At 37.5% G+C, this 24,929-nt stretch overlaps 1 long non-coding RNA gene across 3 annotated transcripts in view; it reads right to left on the reverse strand.

The window, feature by feature from the left end:
* Positions 1 to 303: 303 nt before the first annotated feature.
* LOC134484611 (uncharacterized) overlaps positions 304 to 24,929 on the reverse strand; it is a 37,615-nt gene continuing 12,989 nt past the window's right edge. For 2 of the 3 annotated variants that reach the window (XR_010062118.1, XR_010062117.1), the window contains exons 2-4: positions 3,172 to 3,229; positions 641 to 728; positions 304 to 449 (exon numbers count right to left, since the gene is read on the reverse strand). This is a non-coding gene — a long non-coding RNA (uncharacterized LOC134484611). Of the gene's footprint in view, positions 450 to 640; positions 729 to 1,228; positions 1,320 to 3,171; positions 3,230 to 24,929 lie in introns of those variants that run through there. The other variant, XR_010062119.1, reaches the window with a different exon arrangement.

Raw genomic sequence — 24,929 nt, forward strand, 5'->3', positions numbered from 1 at the left:
TAATCTATTTGCATGAATGCAGCAGAGAGGATTATAGGATAAACAAGAATTGGAAAGCAAGATATCCTTCCTTCCTAGGACCAAGACCAGGAAATCTTAACTATATAAAAATCTGAGACAAGTTGTCTGAAGTTTGTTCTTTTCTTCAATCATGGGGATCCTAGTGAATGAGCTCAAGTCTGAAGAGTTGGCAAAAATTACCTTCATTTCTGATCCAGGTCAACTGCTGAATACCTCATTCATGGACCTTAAGAAACTCTGTATCCATCCTTCTATAATGTGTATATATCAATGTATCATTCATAGAATGGACACTTTACTGTTGGTTTGAAAGCAACAATTTGTCCCTGGAGAGACACAGATTTCTTCTTTCGCACATTATTTGACAGGCTGATGGTGGGTCTCATAAGTTCATTCCGGGATTTGCTTTACAATAATCATTCAGTTATCTGGAAGAAACACTTTTTAATGTAGTGAGATCTACTAGAACAATATCAACCATCATCTTCCATTCCCAGTTTAATGCTTAATCATTCTCCACTAATTGTCTGTGGTCTCTGATGACAGCAGCATATCCACAGACTAGTCTGAATATTGCTCTTAGCACTGTATTTAGGATACATCAATGTGATTTCCTTACCACTTTCATTCCCAGGAGAGTTTTTCAATTCATTTCATCTGATGCGTCTAATCTACATTGTCAGCCAGGATGAGTTTTGAGAGTTTTTCTAAAAAAATAAAGAAAAAATGGAAGAAATGAAAGAAAGGAATCCGGCAAGTATATCTCACCAATTGACTCAGAAATCTAAAGTGTTAGTCAGTGGAAATACTAGTGGAAAGTCTGAGATCATGAAGTCTCAACTAGAAGCGCTTCTCTCTCCAAGGTATTAGTGTAAGAGAGAAACTGCACTATTGGTATCCAAAGCATGGAGAAGTTTACTCTGAGCAGAGGACACAATACTTGCCTTTTATTTCTTACTTAGGACCTTTTTATAATTGACAAAAAGAATAAATGCAATGAGCTCTCAGTAAAACATCTGTTACCTTCAAAATTCTTGGCATTTGGAATAAAGAAATGAATGATATAAAATCTCTGACTTCCAGGAGCCATAAGAACTGCGAAGTCCAGATGTTTGTGAGAGGCTCGCAGCTCTAGATTCCCATATGCAGAAGGCTCAGAACAAGTCTATCTCTTCAGTGATCCTACTCAACTCCTACAAGGACTCACTGAGCTTTCCGAAGTACCATGTATTTCATCCTTTTTTTATAACAAGACAGAAGACCACCTTCCTTCTTCCCATCTCTGATCTCATCATCCTCCTCCTTCTCACTCCAAAATGACTGTTTACTCTCGATTAGAGTTAAATTAGTAAACACTAGATGTACTGAAGGGATATCTGAAGGGAGTTGCAGTCACAACAACACTTGTGACATCACAGAAGAAGCTAGTCCTCTCCAGGTTTCAATAGATGTTTCAGGGAGGGCCTACTGATTATGTCATTGTGATGTGCCATGGCTTACCTGTTAAACATCTTTCCTTACATTGACCAGATTCAAGGGTGCCCATTCCACGTATGTCTCATGTGACACAGTAGAAACCTTTATGTACTCCATCTCTCTAAAGCTAGAGACTTCTCCTTGCTTTATTAGCAGTTACAAACTTGGGATGGAGAAAGGTAGTCAGTGGCTTGGCATGGGTAGAAAAGATTTTAGAACATCTAGTGTAGAAGATTCTTCTAGATAATATTTTTATTCTCAGATTCATTCCTGAGATATAGAGTTCAATTTTCTTGGTTATCTATGTATCACAAAGGCCAGTATTTTCCCTACAGACCTTTAATTAAATGAATATTGTATATCACTTTCTTATTGTACTTTCCTTGACAGGGGACTTCATAAATATTCCTGAATGTTTACTGAAAAATTCTTTTTTCCTATTCCATTATCTGCAACAAAGTGATTTTGGCAACAAAGTGTGCCCAGCTATAGAGTGAGAATAACAGTGTGAGTACTGTGTACTCACTTCAATTAATAAACTCCTAAAAGCTTCTTTTATGTAAAAATTACCAGGCATCAGAAAAGCAAAGGGCAACATGGACTACAGAATTCGGTTCTCTAGTCCCATTTGATATCAAACCTGCACTACCTATCTTCCTGTGTTCCCATGGCCAGAATTAAGGGTTTTGGATATTTTATCATTATTCGTCCTTAAGTAGCAACCTTAGATACAGGAGGATAGGCAGGGAGAAGAATGACATGTTTATCAGTCAAACCTCAAACTCAATATGTTCATAATACAGGAGGGAGTCTATTTGACATTGTCATTTCTGAATTCTACATTCTTGACCTAGTTTGGCAGATTCTATGTTAATATTCCACTGAACCACCTAGCTGTAGGAGCCACCAAAAGTGTGTATATATAAATACACACAAACACACACATCTGGCACCAAAATGATATAAAATTGATGAACCTAAGAACTGCAATCGGCCAGGAATCATATATAGACATTTCCTGAGAGACACTGCTAGAGTATGTGAAATACAGAGGTAAATGATAGTGGCAAACCCATGAACTGAAAATGGACTTCTTGTTGGTAAATGTTGAGAAAGGATTACAAGATCTGAATGGGGCTTTAATCCCCACAAGGACAATGCCAATACACGAAACCATTCTGGTACTAAATCAATATTCAAAGACTGCTCATGGGCAGACCAATGTCTCCAACTGCAAATGTAGCAGAAGATGGCCTTCGTGACACCAATGAAAAAAGAGGCCCTTGGTCCTCCCTAGATTTGATTCCCAGTTCAATGGACTGTCAAGAGGCAGTAAGGGGGGTTATTGAAAAAGGGGAGGGGGACAGGTTAGGGCTCTTATGGACAGGAAACTGAGAAAGGAAATTACATTTGAAATGTAAATATAGAAGTATCCAATTAGAAACGCAATAAAAATTCCTAAAGAAATGATAGAGTTAAAAGAAAAGAAAACTGTCAATGAATCACACATATTGATACAGAAATCTAAAGGGTAACTGTCAGGGAATGGTAATCAGAGAAATACTAGTGGAAAGACTGAGATGATGATGTCTGAACTAGATGCACATCTCTGTCCCAGATATCTGTGTCAGAAACAAAGTGCACTATAGGAATCCAAATCAAGGAGGAGTTTACCTTGAGATGACATGACGATACAATACTTGTTGTCCCTCCTTCCTCAGGACTATTTTTCCTGGGGAAAAAGAATGAAAGCCATTAGCTCTCAGAAAAACAACTGTAAACTTCCGAATACCTGACTTTTGGAATAAAGAAATTAATGATAAACAACCTCTGACTTCCAGGAACCATAACAAGCAATGAAATCCAGATGCTACCGAGAGGCTCCCACCTCCTGAATCCCATATGGGGAAGGCTCAGATCAAAGCTATGTGTTCAGTGAACCCTCACAACCCCTACACAGCACTCCTTGTGCTTTCCCATGTACCACATATTTCTTCGTTTTTTAAACTAAAACTTCCTAGGCCAACTTCCTTCTCCCCATCTCTGATATCTACATCTTCTTTGATCTTCCTCACAAATAGCTGTTTACACTGAAATAAAGGCCAATTAATAAACCCTAGAGGTACTGAATGAATGTCTGAGAGGCAGTTGCAGTCTGGAAAACACTGTGACATCACAGGAGAAGCTAGGGATCTCCAGTATACAAGAGATTTTTCAGGGCCAGCCTAATGATGATGTCACTGAGAACTGCCATGGCCTACCTGCTAAAGATCTTTCTTTATATTGACCAGATTCTAAGGTGACCTTTCCAGGTGTGTCTCCTTTGACACAGTGGACACATTTATGTAGAACATCACTCTAAAGCTAGACAGTTCTCTTTGCTTTATTAGTGGTTACATGCTCTGAATGGAGAAAGTTATTACGGGTTTCGCATGTGTAGAAAAGTTCTAGGAACATGGGATGTAGGACAATCTTCTGGATTATAATTTTATTCCCAGTTCCATTCCTGTGACAAACAGTTCAATTTCCTAAGTTCTATCTGTTTCCCAAAGGCCATTGTTTCCCTACAGATATTTAATTGAGTGGATTTTGTATTTCATTTACTAATTGTTCATTCCTTGATAGGGCACATTATAGATATTCCTGAATATGTACTCAAAAATTCTGTTTTGCAATTCTAGTTTTTTGCAATGATTTTCGCAACAAAGCTGCTCAAGCTAAAGAGTGAATGTAATAGTGTAAATATTGTGTTCCTACTTCAAGTGATAAACTCCCAAATTTTTATTTTATGCAAAAATTACCTGACATCAGTAAATCAAAGGACAGCATGGACTATAGCATGCGGTTCTGTAGTCCCATTAGGTATCATTTTTGGAATATCTACCTTCCTCTGTTCCAAGGGTGAGACTTCAGGCTTTTAGATACTTTACCATGATTCTTTATTCAGGCCATACAAAAGATACAGGATGATGGGAAGGGAGAGGAATGCCTTGAGGTCCAGTAAAAGCTCAACTTCGATAGGCGCATAAGAACAGGAGGGAGTATATTTGGTATTGGCATTTGTGGATTCTCCATTCTTGACCTAGGACCTCAGAATCCATGTTAAAATTTCAACTAATTTCATAGATGTATAAGCCATCAAATATATGTACATATATATAAAAATAGATATAGATAGATATAGATATATAGAGATAGAGAAGAGATAGAGCTAGAGACAGAGGCAGAGATAGATAGATAAATATATGCATAGATAGATAGATAGATAGATAGATAGATAGATAGATAGATAGATAGATAGATAAATAGATCAGACACCAAAACTAGATACGATTCAGATTAATAAAGCTAAGAAGTGCATGCTGCCAGTAACAGGTTATAGATCTTCCTGAGAGACACAACTAGAGCATGTCAGTTACCGAAGTGAATGCTAGTGGCAAACCAGAGAATTGTAAATGGACCTCTTGTTGATAAATTTTCAGAAAGGATTACAAGAGCTGAAGAGGCTATCAACCCCATCAGAACAATGAACAAGAACTTTCTGGTACTATACAGATAATCAAAGACTGTACATGGACAGACCTATTGCTCCATCTGCATATGTAGCAGAGGATGGCATTGGTGGACACCAAAGGAAGGAGAGGACCTTGGTCCTCCCTAGGTTTGACTCCCAGTTCAAGGATATGTCAAGGGAGAGTAAGGGTGGTTTAAATGTCAAGGAATGGAAACATTTAGGTCTCTTATGGAGAGGAAACTGGAAAAGGAAATAACATTTAAATGTAGATATAGAAATATCCAAAAAATATTAAAATTAGCTTAAATTAAAAAAAATTATGAAAGAGATAAAAGTAAATAAAACTGCAAGGTAATCACACATATTGATTCAGAAATCTAGAGGGACACTGTTAGGGAATGGTAGTCAGCATAACACTAGTGGAAAGACTGATATGATTAAGTCTGAACTAGAAGCATTTCTCCCTCCCAGATATCAGTGTCAGACACAAACTACAGTGTAGAAATCATGTACACGAAGGAGTTTACACTGAGCTGAGGATACAATACTTGTCTTTCCCTTCCTCCTCAGGACGTTTTCCTTCTGGAAGAAAAAATAGAAGCCATGTGCTCTCAAAAAAAAAAAAAAAAAAAAAGCTGTACCCATCCCAACACCTGACTTTTGGAATAATGAAATTAATGATAAAAAAAAAAACCTCTGACTTTCAGGAACCATAACAAGCAAGGAAATCCAGTTGCTACTAAGAGGCTCCCACTTCCTGAATCCCATATGTGGAAGGCTCATGTGTTCAGTGAACCCTCACAAACCCTACACGGCACTCACTGCACTTTCCCATGTACCACATATTTTTTTCATTTTTTTCAAACTAAAACAGAAAGCCAACTTTCTTCTACTCATTTTTGTTATATACATCCTCTTTGTTCTCTTTCCCAAATGGCTGTTTGCAGTGAAATAGAGGCCACTTAGTAATTCCTAGAGGTACTGCAGGAATATATGTGATGCAGTTTTTTGTGACATCACAAAATTAGGGCTCTCCAGGGTACAAGAAATTTTTCAGGGAGGGTCAAATGATGATGTCAGTGAGAACTGCCATGGCCTACCTCCTAAATAGCTTTCCTTACATTGACCAGATTCGAGTTTGCCTTTTCCAGGAATGTCTACTGTGACACATTGGTAACATTTATGTACTACATCTCTCTACAGCTGGAAACTTCTCTTTGCTTCATCAGTGGTTACAGGCTCTACATGGAGAAACTCAGTTAGGGGCTTGTATTGAGTAGAAAAGATCTAGGAACATGGGATGTAGGAGATTCTTTTGGATAATAATTCTATTCCCAGTTCCATTCCTCTGACAAACAGATCAATTTCCTATTTTTTCCCTGTTTCCCACAGGCCATTTTTTCTTTACAGATGTTTAATTGAGTGAATATTGTATTTCATTTTCTAATTGTTCATTCCTTGAAAGGGGTCTTTATAGATATTCCTGAATGTGTACTCAAGTATTCTGTTTTCAAATTCCAGTTTTTTGGCAATGATTTTGGCAACAAATGTGGCTAAGCTATGAAGTGAATTTAACAGTGTAAATATTGTGTACCTACTTAAAATGATAAACTCCCAAATTTTTATTTTATGCAAAGAAATAACTGCCTGAGTAAATCAAAGGACAGCGTGGACTATGTAGTCCCATTAGATATGATCTCTGTAATATCAACCTTGTCGTGTTCCAAGGGTGAGATTTCAGGGTTTTGGATGTTTTAAAATGATTCTTTCTTCACGCCAAAGATAAGATACAGGAGGATTGGCAGGGAGGGAAGAACTAGAGGTCCAATGAAACCTCAACTTCATTAGGGTCATAAGAATAGGAGCGAGTCTATTTGGCATTGCCGTTTGTGGATTCTACCTTCTTGACATACCTGCCCAGAATCCATGTTAAAATTGCACGTAATCTCATAGTTGTAGGAACCACCGATATATATATATATATATATAATCAGCCACCAAAACTAGATAACTAGATAAGATTGATGAACCTAAGAAGCACATTCTGTCAGGAACCAGATATAGATCTTCCCTAAGTGACACAAAAAGAGCATGTCAAATACAGAAGTGAATGTGTTGTTGCAAAAATATAAAAATAAAAAAGTTGTCTTATATCCCGCTATCTCTGGCACTGTAGTTTCCCAAGTCTCTGCTAGATATCTTGGTTGAATACATCACCACTCCTCAGCTGCCCAGTGTCTCTTATTGCCACACATGTTTTTACACTCAAAACCTCACATGAAAGAACACACAACACAATAATCTTTGACCCAATTGATAAGATATAGTAGCCCACATAAGCATACAAAGCCTGGTACGATCCATACCTTAGGGACAATAATAACAACCAGTAAATACACAGAGCAGTATCTTAAATTCACCTGCCATGGCTTCTCACCCTCTCCTCTTCCTGTCTCTCCTTTTTCCTCTAGTCTCTTCTACTTCCTTCAAACTTCATTCCTGCCCATACTTCCTTCTCTTCCAATGATAGGCCTGCTTCTATCCTGTACCTGCCCCTCACCTCTACTTCACAAATTTAATGTGAAAGCTGTTCTGTAGAATTCACCTGAGTTCTGAGTACAGGACAAGGCAGCTGTCCTTGGAGCAGTAGATTAGCATCAAAATACAGATAACTTTAGTGTAAACAACGTTTCCCCCTTTTTGTCCAGTTAAACAGACTTTTCATTTATATATATATCAATTGAGTAAGATTATTACTATTCTACAATTTATAAAGCATTTGATATACTCAAAACCCAGTCTGTCACTATATCAGTTAGAAAGAGCATTTAGTTCTTCATTCCAGCTTCAGAAAGGCTTAAAATCTATATAATGTCTTGGCTAGCTTGTATACTATCTGATAACTATCCAGTAAAATATGTATATTCAGAGTTATACAGCCTGATAAGCAATGAGGCTATAATCAGTCTCCTACCCCGTCAGAAATCTGAAAGTGACCAAATATCTATACACATAGGATGTCTTAGAGGGCTTCTAGAACTGAGAGGTTGTAGAGACAAATCTCCAATAGCACAATCCCCTGTTAGCAACATGTGAGCTTAAGTCTTCAGCCTTCTGACACAAGATCAACTGACAGCCTATTGAAAGGCGGACTTGGAAGGGCTGATTACCCTGTATTGGCAGGGTTTATCCCTCAAATCCTCTGCATAATTTGTCCTTTTCTGGATAGTATTAATCTGCATATGAAACAGGCATTTTTTTCCAGTGACTGCCTAGCCACAAAGTATTGCCTCATTTGGAGGTAGAGATGTTCAAATTCTTCATTAAATTTGCCAAAGGGGAACAGTTAGGAGAAGATATGACTCAACAAAAGATAAGTAATAACTTTAAATCTCAAATTTTGTGGATTTCTTACATTTTTGAAAAGCATCTATCTATCTAAGACAATCTGGACTGTTGTCTTTATATCTTAATTTTTTCTTGATAGTACTCTTACAAAGTCAGATGCATGACTTTAATATTTCAATCTTAACTCACAGGTTTAATCAACTCAGAAGTGTGTAATGACAAAAATAATAGAACTGGCTCTTGTAATTTTAAAATTTTTTCAAATTATTTCTATACCCAAACAAAGATAAGATTAAGCTTAGTTACCAAATACGATTATGACTGTAACTAAATCTAGCTTATTCCTCCCTGCTAAATTTCAACCAATTTTCAATTCTTTATAAAAACATCTTTAAAATAACCACTTCCAGCCCCACCCCACAAATTCCAGGTAATTGAGACAACGGATCCACCATAACTTCTTCAAGTTGTACATGGGCGTTGAGATATCCTTAGGTGTAGGGGGTAGGAAAAATGAAACAAATGCGATAGCCGATATGTCCTGACTGGACCCAGCTGAAATTCACTGAAACCAGGATTCCAAGTAGGTACACTCTACAAAATACAACTCTCAGGAAAAAGGTTAAGAATCGATATATCTTTTGTTTGATTCTCCCGAATATATATTTGATAGCCGTCTACTGATATCAAACCTGATCAGTATGACTCTGTGAGGTTTCCAGAATCCTAATCACAATTTTTAAAAACACAAGGACAAAATCTTTCTTCCAAAATCGTCTGTTTCTTAATCTGAAACCAGAGAAGCTTGTATCTTGCACTCTCTCCCAGAGTAATAATATAAGCATAAAACTCAAAGTCACACCCATCCTGAAGATTAAACAATTTTTAAAAAAGGAATTTATATATAAAATGAGCCTGATATAACTCAGTACTTGGTGATATCAGGAAATAAACCCAAAGTTCCCATGGAGCCCATGTTAAGAGAATTTGAACTTGCTATTGTCGTAAATATCAAAAGTAACCACAAATCATCGCTAGGCGTCATCAACGAGCCATATAGTGGGATAATTCATAAAACTAATCAAATACCTTCTATCAATTCTAATATCAATAAGAAAACTTCAAACCAGGACTTTTGCCCAAAATATCTCAGTCTGTTAAGCTCTCTACCTGAAGCCACAGATTTTTCTTTATCGTTAATAACTTCTACAATATATGTCTGCATTCACTTTCCCTGTTGTTACAGATTTCATCAAAACTCTCTACTTGGTAGTGCCTAATTTTTCCCTAAGTTCTGAGCAGTAGATGAAAATCCCCACCTGATTCAGGTAATCTCTCTACTCTCTTCTTTCTTAAATAAAACTTAATCACTTGTTAAAAATACCTTAATAGAAGAAGTATCTTGTGTAACTAGGATTTCCACACAAAATTCCCCTGTGGAGCCTATGTTAAAAAGAAAATGTGTATCCTGAAAGACTTACTAAACAACTCTCATTAAAAAGCAGCTTTAATCTTTTAACTCTCTGAACTGCCATTACTTATCACACAGCAGGGGACCAACAGCCTGTCAGCCCTTGCTGCTTCCCCATTTTTGTTTTATATTCTGCTCTTAAGTTATCAAGAATTAATATGGCACAGGTGTCCTCTTACTTAGAAAATAAAAAGGTTCTCAACTTTTTGATTACTAGTGGATTCTTGCCCATCACCTTGTTTTGCCATCTGTTGTTGTAAAAAAAAAAGAAAACTTGTCTTTTACCATGCTATCACTAGCACCGTAGTGTCCTAATATAATAGGTAGATATCTTGGTGAAAACACATCCCTACTCCCTGTCAGCCCAGTGTCCCTTGCCGCCACACACTTTCCTATACTCAATCCCTCACATAGAAAACACACATCACAAAAATTTTGACCCAATTGCTAAGATATAATTGCGCACTTAAATATACAAAGCCCTTTACCATCCATCCCTTAGGAACATTAATAATAACCTGTAAATACACAGACCATAATCGTAACCTCACCTGCCATGACTTCTCACCCTCTCCTCTTCCTATCTCCCCTTTTTCCTCCAGTCTCCTCCTCTTTCTTCAAACATCTCTATCACCCATTCTTCCTTCTCCTCCAATGACCTCCTTCTTTACATGGTAAAGAAAAGTTCTTTACATAGTACAAGTAAAGAAAACAAATTACTCCCAAAGCCTCCTTCTATCATGTACCTGCCCCACACCTGTACTTTACAAATTCAATGGGGAGGTGGTTTTGGTGAAGTCACCTGAGTTCTGAGTACATGAGTAGGCAGCTGTCCTTGGGGCAGTGGAATTAGCATCAAAATACAGATAACTTCAGGGCAAACCACAGCAAATAACTTTGATATCCTAGTGAAATCTTTCAAGCCAAGTAAAACTGCAAATGTGATAATGTTCTAGTTTCTTCTCATGCTTGATGCTGAAAAGAGTGATAGTGTATGAGAAGAAATATTACATAGTACACGTAAAATAAACAAATTACTCCCAAGGCCAACAAGGCTCATAAGTAAGCAATTTGTTATAGAGTAACAAAGAGTAAGCAAAGTAGTTTTCTCATTCGGTTTCCATTCACTGTAGGCAGCATTTTGAATTTACAGAGAAATGGTTGATATTGTATCATTTATCTTTAAAAGTACTCTAATAAGAATCTTTTAAAAAGCACAAATCTAAATATGTGTATAAAAATGTCATATCTACTTTAAATGATCAGAATGCACACCTGTGATTGTCAATCCTTATTAAATCCTATCAGGGAGCTGAGGGTACAACTGGGACAGAAATCAGTCCTCAACAGTCCAGCATGTGTTACAGTCACACCATTAGCCTGTGCCACCATTGTTCTTGATCCCTGGCCTTAAAAAGTCCCTGTCTTTTCGAACTTCAAATTGTTACCTAATTTTTTTTTACATCAGAGGCAGTAGTTAAAACATGTTAGCCAGCTTAACAAACAATTTTATTTTTCCAAATGCTTTTTAAGGGTGCTGGTCGTCACTAATTATTCTACATTTCCTTTGGTGATGGTGGAAGCACTGGTCTTCCACAGAGGAAATTCCTAAAAGACCTCGACCACTATTATTGCAAATGCCAATGATGTTGCTCCCTGAGTGGTGGTAAGCTCCAGGAGGATTTTTTTTGTACTTCTTAGAATTAGAGAGATATGAGGGGAACAACCGAGCGAAATGCTGCATGAAGTTCTCAGTACAGTTGGTCCTTGGGGCTATGACTCACCAAAGAGCAATGAGGCTGTTCTAAAGAGTGGGCCATACCCCAGGATTTTTAAAATGTTGTGCCATTCCTCCTTCACAGCACTTGGCAATACTCCATGTCAGAACCAAATTTGAACCATGCTTTTACCCTGGATAGAATTTCAAATACTATACTGAATAGGGAGAGTGGGCAGCCTTACCTTGTCCTTCACTTTAATGAATTGTTTTAAGTTTCTTTATATTTAGCTTGATGGTCATTACAGGTTTCCTCTCCCTTGCTTTTACCATGTTTCTCCATAGGACTTGTCTCCCTTATCACTCACACTCTTTTATCATGAAGCGGGGCTGGAATTGCTTTTTCTGCATCTAATGAGATTATCATGTAATATTTTTCCTTCAGTTTCACTTATAGTGGATTATACTGATGGATTTTCAGAATTTGAACCATCCCAACCTCCGACTAGAAATTAAAAATTACACAGCATAACCTACGGAAGTACTCGCCTGCATGCTCTAACAACCCCCCCCCCCGAAAAAAACAAAAACAACATGCAAACAAAAAAAAAATCATTCACCCTACAGAACAGATTTTATACTAACATACACACTCAAACATCCCACCCAAAAAAAAACAAAAAACCAAAATACATGCAAGCAAGAAAACCCTGCACCCACAACATCAAAATAGCATGAAGTTAATATCACTGGTCATTAATACCGTTAAGCATTAGTGGCCTCTATTCAACAACAAAAGGACAGAGGTTAAAATAATGGATGTAAAAACAGGATCTGTCATTCTGTTGCATTCAAGAAGCACACTCCAGCAATTGAGATAGACATAACCTTAGACTAAGGTGTTGGAACATATTTTCCAAGAAATAAAACAAGAAACAAGATGGTGTAGCCACTCTGACATCCAGCAATCAGACTTCCAAACAAAAGTAATCAAAAGAGAAGGGGAAGGACACTTCATATTTATTAGAGGAAAAACCCACCAAAATGGCATCTCAATTCTGGATGTCTATATCCCAAAGACAAAAGTAGCAACATTGGTGAGAGAAATATTGCTGAAGCTCAAATATCACATCGAACCTCACACATTAATAGTGGGAGGCATCAATGTCCCATCTCACCAAGGGCAGGTCATTGAGACAGAAACTAAAAATAAAACAATAAAAATAGAATATATAACTGCCAGGGGTTTCAATTAATCTGACCTCACTCATATCTACAGAATATTTCACATGAACACAAAAGTACACACTATCTTTTCTGTACCTCATGGAACATTATCCTGAACTGATCATGTTCACCCTCAATAAACAAGTCACAACAGACACAGAAAGACTGTGCTAACCATTGGATCTTCTCAGATCACCATGGATTTAAACTGGACTTCAACAATAACAAAAAGTCTATAAACTCATGGATATTCAATAGCTTGCAACTGAAGAACCACAAGTTCAGAGAAGACTTGAAAAAAAAAAGTTCCTAGAATTCAATGATAATGATGGCATATTGTCTCCAAACTTAAGGTACATAAGGAAAGCAGTGTAAGAGGAACGTGCACATGCAGCACAGAGCAATTTTATAAAGAAACTGGAGAGACCCCATACTAGCAGCTTCCCAGCACACATGAAATCTCTAGAATAAAAAGAAGCAAACACATATTAAAGGAGGGCATAGAAAGAAATGATCAGACTCAGGGTGAGAATGATCCACCAGAAACAAAAAGAATACTAATATTAACAAAAACAAGAGCTAGTTCCTTGGGAAAATCAACCAGACAGACAAACCCTTAAATAGATAATGTAATACGAGGTAAGACAGCATCCAAATAACAAAATCAGAAATGAACAGGGAGACACATCGATAGACAAAGATGAAAGTCACAGAATCCTTAGGTCTCACTTCAAAAACCTGCTTTCTACAAAATTAGAATCTCTGAATTAAATGGATGTTTGTGTAGATGGATAACACTGACCACAGGTAAACTAAGGTAAGATAAACTATGTAAATAGCTGTACAACCCCTAAAAAGACACAAACAGTAATTGAAAGTTTAACCACTGAAAAATTCTCAGGGCCAGTTTCATTGAGCGCAGGCTTCTACCAGATTTTCAAAGAATTCTCAACCTACTCCAAAACACAGAAACAGAAGGAAAATCACCAAACAGATTCCACGACACCACTGTCGCCTTGACATCGAAATCACAAAATGACTCAACAAAGAAAGAATTTCAGACGAATTTTCTTTACAGACAATGGTGGAAAAAATACTAGGTAAAATGCTCAAAAACAAAATGAAAAGCATTTCAAACTGCCATTCAGTGCAATCATGTAAGCTTTCTCCTGAGGATGCAGGAGTGGATCAATCTATGAAAACCCATTAAAGTGATCCACCATATTAACAAACTTAACTGAAAAAAAAATTGTGCCCTCTGCACTTCAAATTAACGTGGGAGCTCCCCTTGGATTTAACTTTTTGGTAGTTGCATATCATAATATATATATTTTTTAATAAAATACATATATATTTTAATAAAGTAACATTAAATTGTTATATCCTAACATCATAATATATAACTAATATTAATATACTATGAAAATATTAACATGTATTTATACATTAAATTATTATATTAATAAGGTAAATATAATTAATATTAATATATTTTTACTATATTAAATTAATATATATTGATATAATAATGTAACTGATATATTACATTAATATATCAAAAATAATATATTAATTATTAACATATTTAATATGATTTATTAATATTCACTATTACTCAATGGTGTGAAGGAGCAGAATTAAAGAAAGAAGGAAAAAATGAAAGACTATCTCTTAAATGCTGAAAATGCTTTTGACAAAATCCATCGTCGTTCCATATTTAAGGTCTCAGGGAGACCAGGGATGTCAGGCACATACCTAATGTAATAAAATACTAAAATAAATACAAAAAATATTACATAAAATGCAATATAGCAAGCCAACAGTTAATATCCAAATAAGGGGTAGGGAAGCAAAAGGCAATTCTACTAAATTGGAGAATGAGAACAGACTGCACACCTCGCAGCATCCTTTCAGTAAAGTCCTTAAATTCCCAGCTAGAGCAATAAGACAACCAAAGGAGGTCAAGGGGATGATATCGCAAAAGGAGAACTCAGTGTATCACCATTCACACATCATATAATAGTGAACATATGTGATCCAAAAGTTTTACCAGAAATGACCTACATATGAAAAACACCTTCAGCCAAGTGGATGGATGAAAAATTAAATGAAAATAACATGCCATGCAAATGACAGAGAGGCTGAGAAGAAATTATGGAAGACATGCCAATCACAATGGATATATATATATATATATATATATATATATATATATTATGAAATATAAATTAACTCTAACCTAGCACATCAGAAGCATATCTGGTGTGAACTCCAAGTCTCTGAAAAGAGACACTGAGGAAGGTAGCAGAAGACAGAAAGACCTCCCATGCTCACAGACGGGTAGGATTAAGAGAGTTAAAGAGGCCATCTTAATTTTGGGTGTAGATTCAAAGTTCCTATCTTGCAGTCAGGATGACATGGTTGCCAAGGTGCATGCAGGAGAAGAGGCAATTTTGCAGTCACATGTGGAGTCAAAGATGACATCATCTTGCTGTTTGGGTGTCACATGGTTGCTCATTGTGCACATGTGACATCATTGGCTGTGGAAGCAGGGTCAACCTGAAACATCTCTGGCTTTCTACCATGCAGATGGTGTTACAATTTCTAAATCACATCAATCACCAAAAATAACCAGGGTAAAAACCTGTGACAGAGGGATGGCAGCCATTACTGGAGAAGGAAATGGCTTTGATGTCCCTAAGAAAAAACTGCTCATGCCATGGCCATTCAGGCAAAGCAAGCATAATGGGATGAGGAGATCTAGATTTAGAGACTGAATGTTTAATGTTTTCTTGGGAAATTTTAGCCTACTCAGGACGGTTCACTGTTATCAGAAAATTTTTAAAGTGGAATAATATGCAGGTATGAGCAATAAGGACATTGTGAAGCTGCGGTTAACTAAGTGGAACAAGTTGAGAAACCTGAAACTCCTCTGGGTGAGATCATTGAAAACCTTGAGAAAAAGGAACACTGGGCATGGATCACTGAAGAAACAGATATCCACAGAAAATACAAGAGACATGACTGAGGAAGAAACAGCTGTATCTACTGGACTATGGAGCAATGGTTAGAGCCCCTACAAGGGGTGATCTCTATTAACAGAAAATTTGATTCAGAAATACTGTTGAGGAAAGCTTGTTGGAATTTCCAAACCCAATGACCCATAAAGAAAACACACAACTTGGTTATTATAATTATAATCTATAAACGTGTATTGGGTAGATCTAACGTTATCATAACTTATACTCCAACCATAAAACCCCTGCTACATGTGCATTCTTCAGGCCACATGGATTGTTTCCATCATTACTTCCTCCTCTTTTTCTTCAGTCCTCTCCCTTCCCCTCTTACCCTCTTCTGCCTCTCTACCTAACCCCACTGTCATACCTCCGGTACCAACTTTCCCCTCCGGCTATCAGTAATAGGCTCTAGCATTTACTGACCGGTTAAAATGGGAAGAAGTTTCATATGTGATCACCAGTGTCCATGATAGAGGGCTAGTTGGTGGGGGGAGACCTCCTTTGAGGAAGCAAATAAATATCAGGATACAAATTGCATTTGCTTGGGAAGAGCAAATCTGTATAATGCTATCAATATCTGTCCAGTGGATTGTGAGAAAATGGGGAATATTCTTCCTAAAGACCCAGCTATACTACACCTGGTCTTATATCTGAAAAGACCTCTGCCATGCAGAGAGTACATGTGCTCCATCATGTTCCTAGTGGATTTCTTCATAATGAACAGAAAATAGAAATAAGCCAGATGTCCCTCAACCAAACAGTGGCTACAGATAATTTAGTTCATTTACACTATGAAATACTATACACATATGAAAAATAAGGACCCCAGCTCTGAAAAAAAGAAAAAAAAAGAAAGAAAAATAAGGACATTGAGAAGCTGCGGTCAAGAAGATGGAGTGAGAAAGTATTGTCCTGAATGAAGTAATTGAGACCCAAAATAACATGTATATATTCATTAAAAGAGGGTATTAGCCATTAAGTACAGAATTCACACACTAAGTTCTATGGAACCAAAGAGGATAAACAATAAGAAAGGGCCAAGAAAAATGTTTGAATTTCACTCAGAAGGAGGAACAAAGTAATGAGAAGAGGCAGTTGGAAGGAAAGGATTGGGTGACTGAGGGGATGGGAAGGTAAATAGGGTTTGAGAATCATTTCTTGGGAGAGATGAGCAAGAGGGACAGAGGGCCAAGAGAATAAACTGAAATCAGTGACTGTCCAGGGTTGGTACTATCTCTATGATTTGCCAGCAATCTGGGATGGGTGAGGATACCCTGGCGTCCATGAGGGTGACTTTAGCTGAGACTCATAACAGTGGGGATACGGACACCGAAATGGTCAATTTCTGTAGCCACAGAGGACCCAAGGTGGAAGGATAAGGAACCAAACACATCCCCAAAATTTTGACCCAGAAATTGCCCCCTCTATAAGAGACACACGGAGAGAGATGGAAGAGGAAATGAGGAAATGGCCAAAGGAAAAGTGGCCGGATGTGAGACTTATCCTATGGGCAGACGGCAAACACTGACATTATTAATGGTCCTTTCTTATGTTTGCAGACGGCAGTGTAGCATTATTGTCCTCTGCAAGGCTCCAACGAGCAGCCGACTGATACAGATGCACAGGCACAGGGCTTGATATCAGACAGTGCTCAGTGAGTCTCACTAAAGAGCTGAGGGAAGGACTGAGAGAGGTAGAGGAGCACAATGGTTCTCACATGAGTTCAGTAAACCCGTCGCCTGTCTGTGGATCCTGTTCTCCTACCCGGGCTGCGTTTTCAGGACCTAGTGGGAGACGATGAGTCTAGTCCTGCAGAGACTTTATGTGCCAGGAGACGGGGTGTACCCAGAGGGGTCCTCTACTCAATAAGAGTAGAAGGGGAGAGGATAGGAGGAAGAACTGTAAATGGTGGGTGCCTGGAGGAGTCTGGTGACAGGGCAGAATTCAGAATGTTACCTGGTGAATATATACAACCATTCTAACAAGGGGCCAAGGCATGACATCATGGGGGTGGGGCATGACATCATAGGGGTGGGGGAATGACATCATAGTGGTCGAGGCATGATATCCTGAAGCCAAAGAGAAAATAGATGAAACTAGAAAAAAAAATCAGCCCAAGAGGGAAATGAGACCTAGAGACACAAACATGGCAGGCGTTTACCTATGCATGGTATCGGCTGTGAGATAAATCATATTCCATCTACAATCCACAAATGCAGAGAGGACAAAGGAAAGGAGAAGGCACCTTGAGAAGAAAAGCATCGACCTATCTGAAAGGAAAAACTGGAACAGGTTCTGTGAGTGAGTGAGTGCGACTGAGGACAGGAGCAGAAGTTCAGAGGGGAAGATGGAGGGATAGCGGGGTGTAGAGAGAACCGGCCAGAAATAGAGGACATACGGGTTAATGCAGAAACTCGATGGAAGCACTGGTTAATTCATGATGTCTAGAGGGCCACGTTCCTGAGGATTTATTCTGACAGAGAATGCATAACATGAACCTGCAATCCTTTGAAATCGAGCAAGTAGGACCTCAGGGTTGGGTATGGGGCACATTCAGTGGAGTCGATTTCTGAGTAGGTAAAATGGAGATCACTGAACAACAGACCGATGCTGGGTCAGAGATTATAAAGATATAGCAATAGAGGACTTCCTGGTACCTTAAGCCTGCAACTGATGTAAGTGCACACAAAAACCCCTTCCTGCTCTCCAAGGTTCGTTTAGCCCTCTTGACCCTGAGTAAATTATATGCACACAACCATAGCGTGTCCCTGAATACCTTCTAACAGAGCTGTGACACTGAAATCCTTGGAAGACACCAAAATTCACTTGCACGCAGACCAATATTCTGCTGACTAACTGTTTCCTGGGTCCACTTCATCCTTTCACACGTTTTATGCACCTGGACACTCTAGGTAGGAGACAAGAGATGAGTGTGTGTGTGTGTGTGTGTGTGTGTGTGTACATAAGTGTGTTTGTGTGTGTGTGTGTGTGTCTGTCTGTGTCTGTGTGTGTATCTGTATATTGGTTATCGTCTCTGTGTCTGTGCTTCTGTATATGTGTGTGTGTCTGTGTGTTTGTGTCTGTGTATGTGTGTCTGTGTCTGTGTGTTTGTCTGTGACTGTCAGTCTCTCTGTGTGAATGTCTGTTTGTCTAACTGTCTATGTCTCTTTCTGTGTGTCTCTGTGTATCTGTGTGTGTGTACATGCATATGTGTCTGTGTGTGTGTTTGTGTGTTTGTGTATATGTTGTGTGTGTTAGCCATGCATAAGCTAACCATCCTCACACAGAATGTCTGGATTGCTTTTCTTTATAGAATGTTGGCGAATCTTTCTCTTGTCCTAAAAGACCACTCTGGTTCTCAACTCTCTCTGTGAAGCCATGACAGTTTGAGTGATTTTCATGTGAGAGGAGTCTGTCCTATTGAAAATTGCTTTCCTGGATACAATATCACTTAAAAAAAAACACATCTCAATATTTATTTTCCTTATAACGTGATCCCTCGAGGGGATTTTTCCATCATCATCATCATCATCATCATCATCATCATCACTAATATTATTATTACAGGATTATTCCATTATATTGTTATCTGTGTTGTTACCAGTGTGCTAAAGTTCATTGATGGCAGAAAGAAAGATTTTGTTTCATGTGGGTCATGGACAGCCACGATTTTGTTCTTGGAACTGAAAGATTTATTTGCATGCTCCCATGAGTAAATACATGCAAGTACAGAAAGTTCCTTGGTCTTCTACATGAGAGTGACATCCTCACATAGTCCTCAGATCTACATGAGAAACAGAGAATTTAGATGGGCAATGAAAAGTATGGTGATCAAAAACCAAGTTCGGGAGAAATAAGACAGTTTTCCACAATGTTTCAGGCTTTGGGGATTGGTAGACATTACATAACCATCTTATTATTCATAGCAGAAATAGTCAAAATTAATAAAGGCAGAAATTATAACAACATATTTATGCTGGCTAATTTAAATTCCCATATTTCATCTGTGGAACATTATATATTCTCTTTCAGGTTCTTCTTGAAATTATTTGAAGAAGTGAAAACTGGTATGTGTTTATCTGTTCACATTCATAAAGCATCACCGTTGCTCTAGTGATGAACAGACTGCACAACTGTCAAGAGACAGACTGACTTTCTTGCCAAAGAAAAAAATCTTCACCTTCATGGAGGCAGTTTCATTCTTAGGTGCAGAAGTTTAAAATCCCCTGAGAATGCTTCCTACAGGTACCATTTCCTGTATATTGTAATATCCTAGAAAATGGGTTTCTTTTTGCATTTTATTTCAAGTGTTAAGATCTACAAACAAGTTTTGAGTGCATGTACTATTTGTAGATGTAGTCTTTTTTCTTTCCTATAGATGGATTCTGGTTTGTGGACTTTCAGGCATTTTCTGATCCATCTCTCACAGCAGGGGCTGCAAATGAGATGAGTCTTCATCAGGAATAAAGGAAAGAAGAAAGGTAAGGTAATAGATGATGCCTTTATGTATTTAACCCCTCTGAGTCTGAGATGGCTGTTGTCATCAACCTGTATATCTAAACTTTAACTTTGAAACAAAGTACACTCACATGAGTTTAAGCCTTTGTACTTTTCATTGTGTAAATATATGCAATAAAGAGAGCTTTCAAAGTAATAAAGTTGTGTGATGTGTGTTACTCATTTAACAGATGCCCTTGTATAACTTAAAAGAATATATAAATGCTTTTCCTTCATGTTGAAGGTAATGAAGACAGTGTCTCTTCTAAAAGTATATGTAGGAATTTTGACAACTATTAAATTAAATATGTTCATATCTTGACAAAACACCAACCACAATTGCTTATGGGATACTTCCTATACTTACTCAGTGTTTTTTCCTAAATATTGACTTTAAAATGCAGTTAGCAGAATTGATATTGAGGAGGATGGAGGGAGAGAGGAAACTGAATGAGAGGGGAGGTTGGGAAGGGAGTGGCCTTTGCAGGAATTAGGTATAGGGAAAGCAGGGAAATGAGAATGGAAGATAACCTCATACTAATACTGTCCAAACTCTTCCACAAAATTGAAACAGATGGAGCACAACCACATTCCTTATATGAATCCACAAATACTCTTATACCTAGCCCACACAAAGACTCAGCACAGAAAGAGGACTTCAGACCAATTTCCCTTAGGGATATTGATGAAAAAATTCTCAATAAAATTCTTGCAATCCGAATATTACAACACATCAAAAAAATCATCCATCATGATCAAGTAGACTTGAACCAAGGGATGGAAGGATGGTTTAATATAGGAAAATTCATAAATGTAATCCATCATGTAAACAAACTCAAAGATAAGGAGCACAAGGTCATTTCATTAGATGGTGAGAAAGCATTTGACAAAATTCAACAACCCATGCGAATAAAAGTCCTGGCAAAATCACGAACTGAAGGCTCATATCAAAATAGAGTGTAAGAAATATACAGGAAACCTGTAGCTAACATCAAACTAAATGGAAAGAAACTTGAAGCAATCCCACTAAAATCAGGGACTAGACAAGGCTGCCCACTCTCTCCCTACTCATTCAAAACAGGACTCCATGTTATAGTCAGAGAAACCAGACCACAAGGGGGTCAAACTGACACAAATTGGAAGGGAAGATATCAAAATATCACCATTTGCAGATGATATGATAGTATATACTTAAGTGACCCAAAAGTACCACCAGAGAACTTCTTAACCTGATAAATAACTTCATCAAAGTGTCAGGGTATAAAATTAACTCAAACATACCAGTAGCCTTCCTCTCCTCAATGGATAAACAGGCTGAGAAAGAAAATATTGAAATCACACACTTCACAATAGTCCCAAATAATATAAAATATCTTGGTTTAAGTTTATTCAAGCAAGTGAATGATCTGTATGACAAAACGTCAAGTATCTGAAGAAAGAAATTGAGTACTATCTCAGAAGATAGAAAGAGCTTACATGCTCATGGATTGACAGGATTAATATAGTAAAGATGACCATTTTGCCATTCAATTTAATTTTACACATTCAATGCAATCTCCATCAAAATTCCTACTCACTTCTTTAATAGAGATAAAAAGAGAAATTTCCAAATTTATTTAGAATAAGAAAAAACTAGAAGAGATTAAACTATCCTCCACAAGAAAAGAACTTCTGGGGGAATCATCACCCTTGAACTCAAGCAGTATTACAGAGCAATAGTGATAAATACTGCATGGTATTGGTAAAGACACAGATGGATAGACCAGTGGATTAGAAGTGAAGACACAGAAATGAACCCACACACCTATCATTTGATATTTGGAAAAGTAGATAAAAACCATTCAAAGGCAGAAACATAGCATTTTCCAAAAATAATTCTGGTTCAACTGGAAATCAGCATGAAGAAGAATGCAAATTATCTCATTTTTATAACCATGTACAAAGCCTAAGTCAAAGTGAATCAAGGACCTACACATCAAACCAGAGGGAGAGGAGAAGGAGAAGAAGAAGAAGAAGAAGAAGAAGAAGAAGAAGAAGAAGAAGAAGAAGAAGAAGAAGAAGAAGAAGAAGAAGAAGAAGAAGAAGAAGAAGAAGAAGAAGGAGAAGAGGAGGAGGAAGGAGAACAGGAAGAAGAAGAGATTGAGGAGGAGGAAGAAGAGCAGGAAGAAGCAGAAGAGGAAGAAGAAGGAGGAGGAACAGGAGGAAGACAAGGATGAGGAGACGGAGGAGGAGGAGATGAAGATGAAGAAGACGGAGAAGACGGAGAAGAAGGAGAAGAAGAAGAAGAAGAAGAAGAAGAAGAAGAAGAAGAAGAAGAAGAAGAAGAAGAAGAAGAAGAAGAAGAAGAAGAAGAAGAAGAAGAAGAGGAAGAACGAATTTAAACAGAAAGAGAACTAAACTTCCATTCTTCCCCATTCCCTCTCTTCCTCAGCTGTTGTTTAGGCAGTTGTGTTAGTGAGACGTTAACAGTGTAATTTCTGGTGTTACTTTGAGACACCAATTCATAGTAAATTTTAGTCTCTTAAAATCTTCTTCAATGAAGTAAGACACCCATGGCTACATCATTCTCTATTCTCCAGCACTTCGCTTAGTTCCTTTGAATAGGCAGTGTCAATATTATATAGGGTCTGTTCAGATAGATGTAAGTATTTTGAGTTCTGGAGGGCCACAATTGTATCATGCTCAGTGGACAGCACCTCACAGATCTCCTTACCTATTAATAAGCCCTTGAAAGAACCCAAGGCCTGCACATCACCTTATCTCTAATTTGGAAGTTATCTCCATTGGATAATCATGTGAAAATGAAAACTTAGTTTTCTCCAAGGGAATATCACTGGGTACACAAACTAATTTTAAGGGTAGACTGCGTATAAAGCACTAAGGGAACTGAACATCATCTTTGGAGGATCCTTGTCTCATAATGGGTCAGGACTTTTTCTTCAGAATGTCTTTTTCATTTTGTTTTATGTTTATTTATCTATTAATTTTTGCTCTGTATGTTTTGTGTATATATTTTTCCTGGTTTTATGTTTCCATGGAATTCCAGAGTGTGTGAATGGAAGTCTGGGTCTCCGTGTCTGTATCTGATTCTTGACCCTTGTTATGGCTCTTTTCTATATGCTTGTTTTGTTCTACTCCAATTCATTAACTTTCATTTTATTTTTATCCCTTAGATGATGGTTTGTTTTGAGAGTCAGAAAGATGTAGATACAGATGATAGGAGAGGAATAGAAGGGGGGAATAGGGGGTAGAGTAATCATAATTCAAATATATTGCATGAAAAAGTCTAATTTTAAGAAAAGAATTTTAAAAACATACTTTCTGGGGCCTGTCTGCCCCCTTTTCTCAAAATCCTTACTAGTTTCATATAAAAAGTTAATGAAAATATTTTAAATCTTTTCCAAGGCAAAGAAAATTGTTTGTTTACATCTGATCTGGAACTGCCACTATGGGAGTGAAGCTTCTGTAGAGTTGCAATAATGCAGTAGGAGAGTCTATAAATGCTTTCAGAGAAATCAATACACTGAGGTTCAGCGGGAGTTTCACATGATGGATGTTACAAATTTTCAATGGGAAGATATACATTTTTGATACTTCAGTTTTCATGAAATTCTTCAAGATCAAATTAAAAGTAGTATGGAATACAATCATAAAATAGGTTTGTTCCTTTGAAAATTTCAAAATTACCCCAAATAACACTTAAATATCATTAATAAATCAGAACATATTGTATCCTAAACCCATATAAACATGACAATTATGAAATAGAAGTAGATGCGTATTAGTGGATAAAAGCTGTTTCTGGAGAGGCACTATTTTATGTCTGTGATAATTTCACTTCATTGGTAGACGGGTTAAATCAAAGTCTGATAATGAAGACCTTGCTGTAAAAGACCATTCTCTCACTAAGGGACTCTAAAACCCTGTTGTATAGAGTGCTAGCATTTCAATGTATCTCTTAATGACACTCCATTGGTTAGATGTGCCATATTTCCTGTATTCATTCCTCTGTGGAAGATCATCTGGGTTCTTTCAGCTTCTGGCTATTATAAATAAGGCTACTATGAACATAGTGGTGCTCATGTCTTTGTTATATATTGGGGCATCTTTTGGGTATATGCCCAAGATAGGTGTAGCTGTGTCTTCAGATAACTCAATGTCCAATTTTCTGAGGAACCTCTACACTGATTTCCAGAATGGTTATATCAGTCTGCAATCCCACCAACAATGGAGGAGTGTTCCTCTTTCTCCACATCCTCTCCAGCATTTGCTCTCACCTGAGTTTTTGATCTTAGACATTCTCATTGGTGTGAGTTGGAATATCAGGGTTGTTTTGATTTGCATTTCCCTTATGACTATAGTTGTTGAATATTTCTTTAGGTATTTCTCTGCCAATTGATATTCTTCAGCTGTGAATTCTCTGTTTTGCTTTGAACCCCATTTTTCAAATGGTTATTTGTCTCCCTGTAGTCTCACTTCATGTGTTCTTTGTATATTTTGGATATAAGCTGTCTATCAGTTGTAGGATTGGTAAAGATCTTTTTCCAATCTATTGGTTTCCATTTTATCCTAACAACAGTGTCCTGTACCTTACAGAAGTTTTTCAGTTTTTTTAAGATCACATTTGTTGATTCTTCA

The sequence above is a fragment of the Rattus norvegicus genome (genome assembly GCF_036323735.1).
Source record: "Rattus norvegicus strain BN/NHsdMcwi chromosome Y unlocalized genomic scaffold, GRCr8 chrY_unlocalized_19, whole genome shotgun sequence".
In the NCBI taxonomy this organism is placed as follows: domain Eukaryota; kingdom Metazoa; phylum Chordata; class Mammalia; order Rodentia; family Muridae; genus Rattus; species Rattus norvegicus.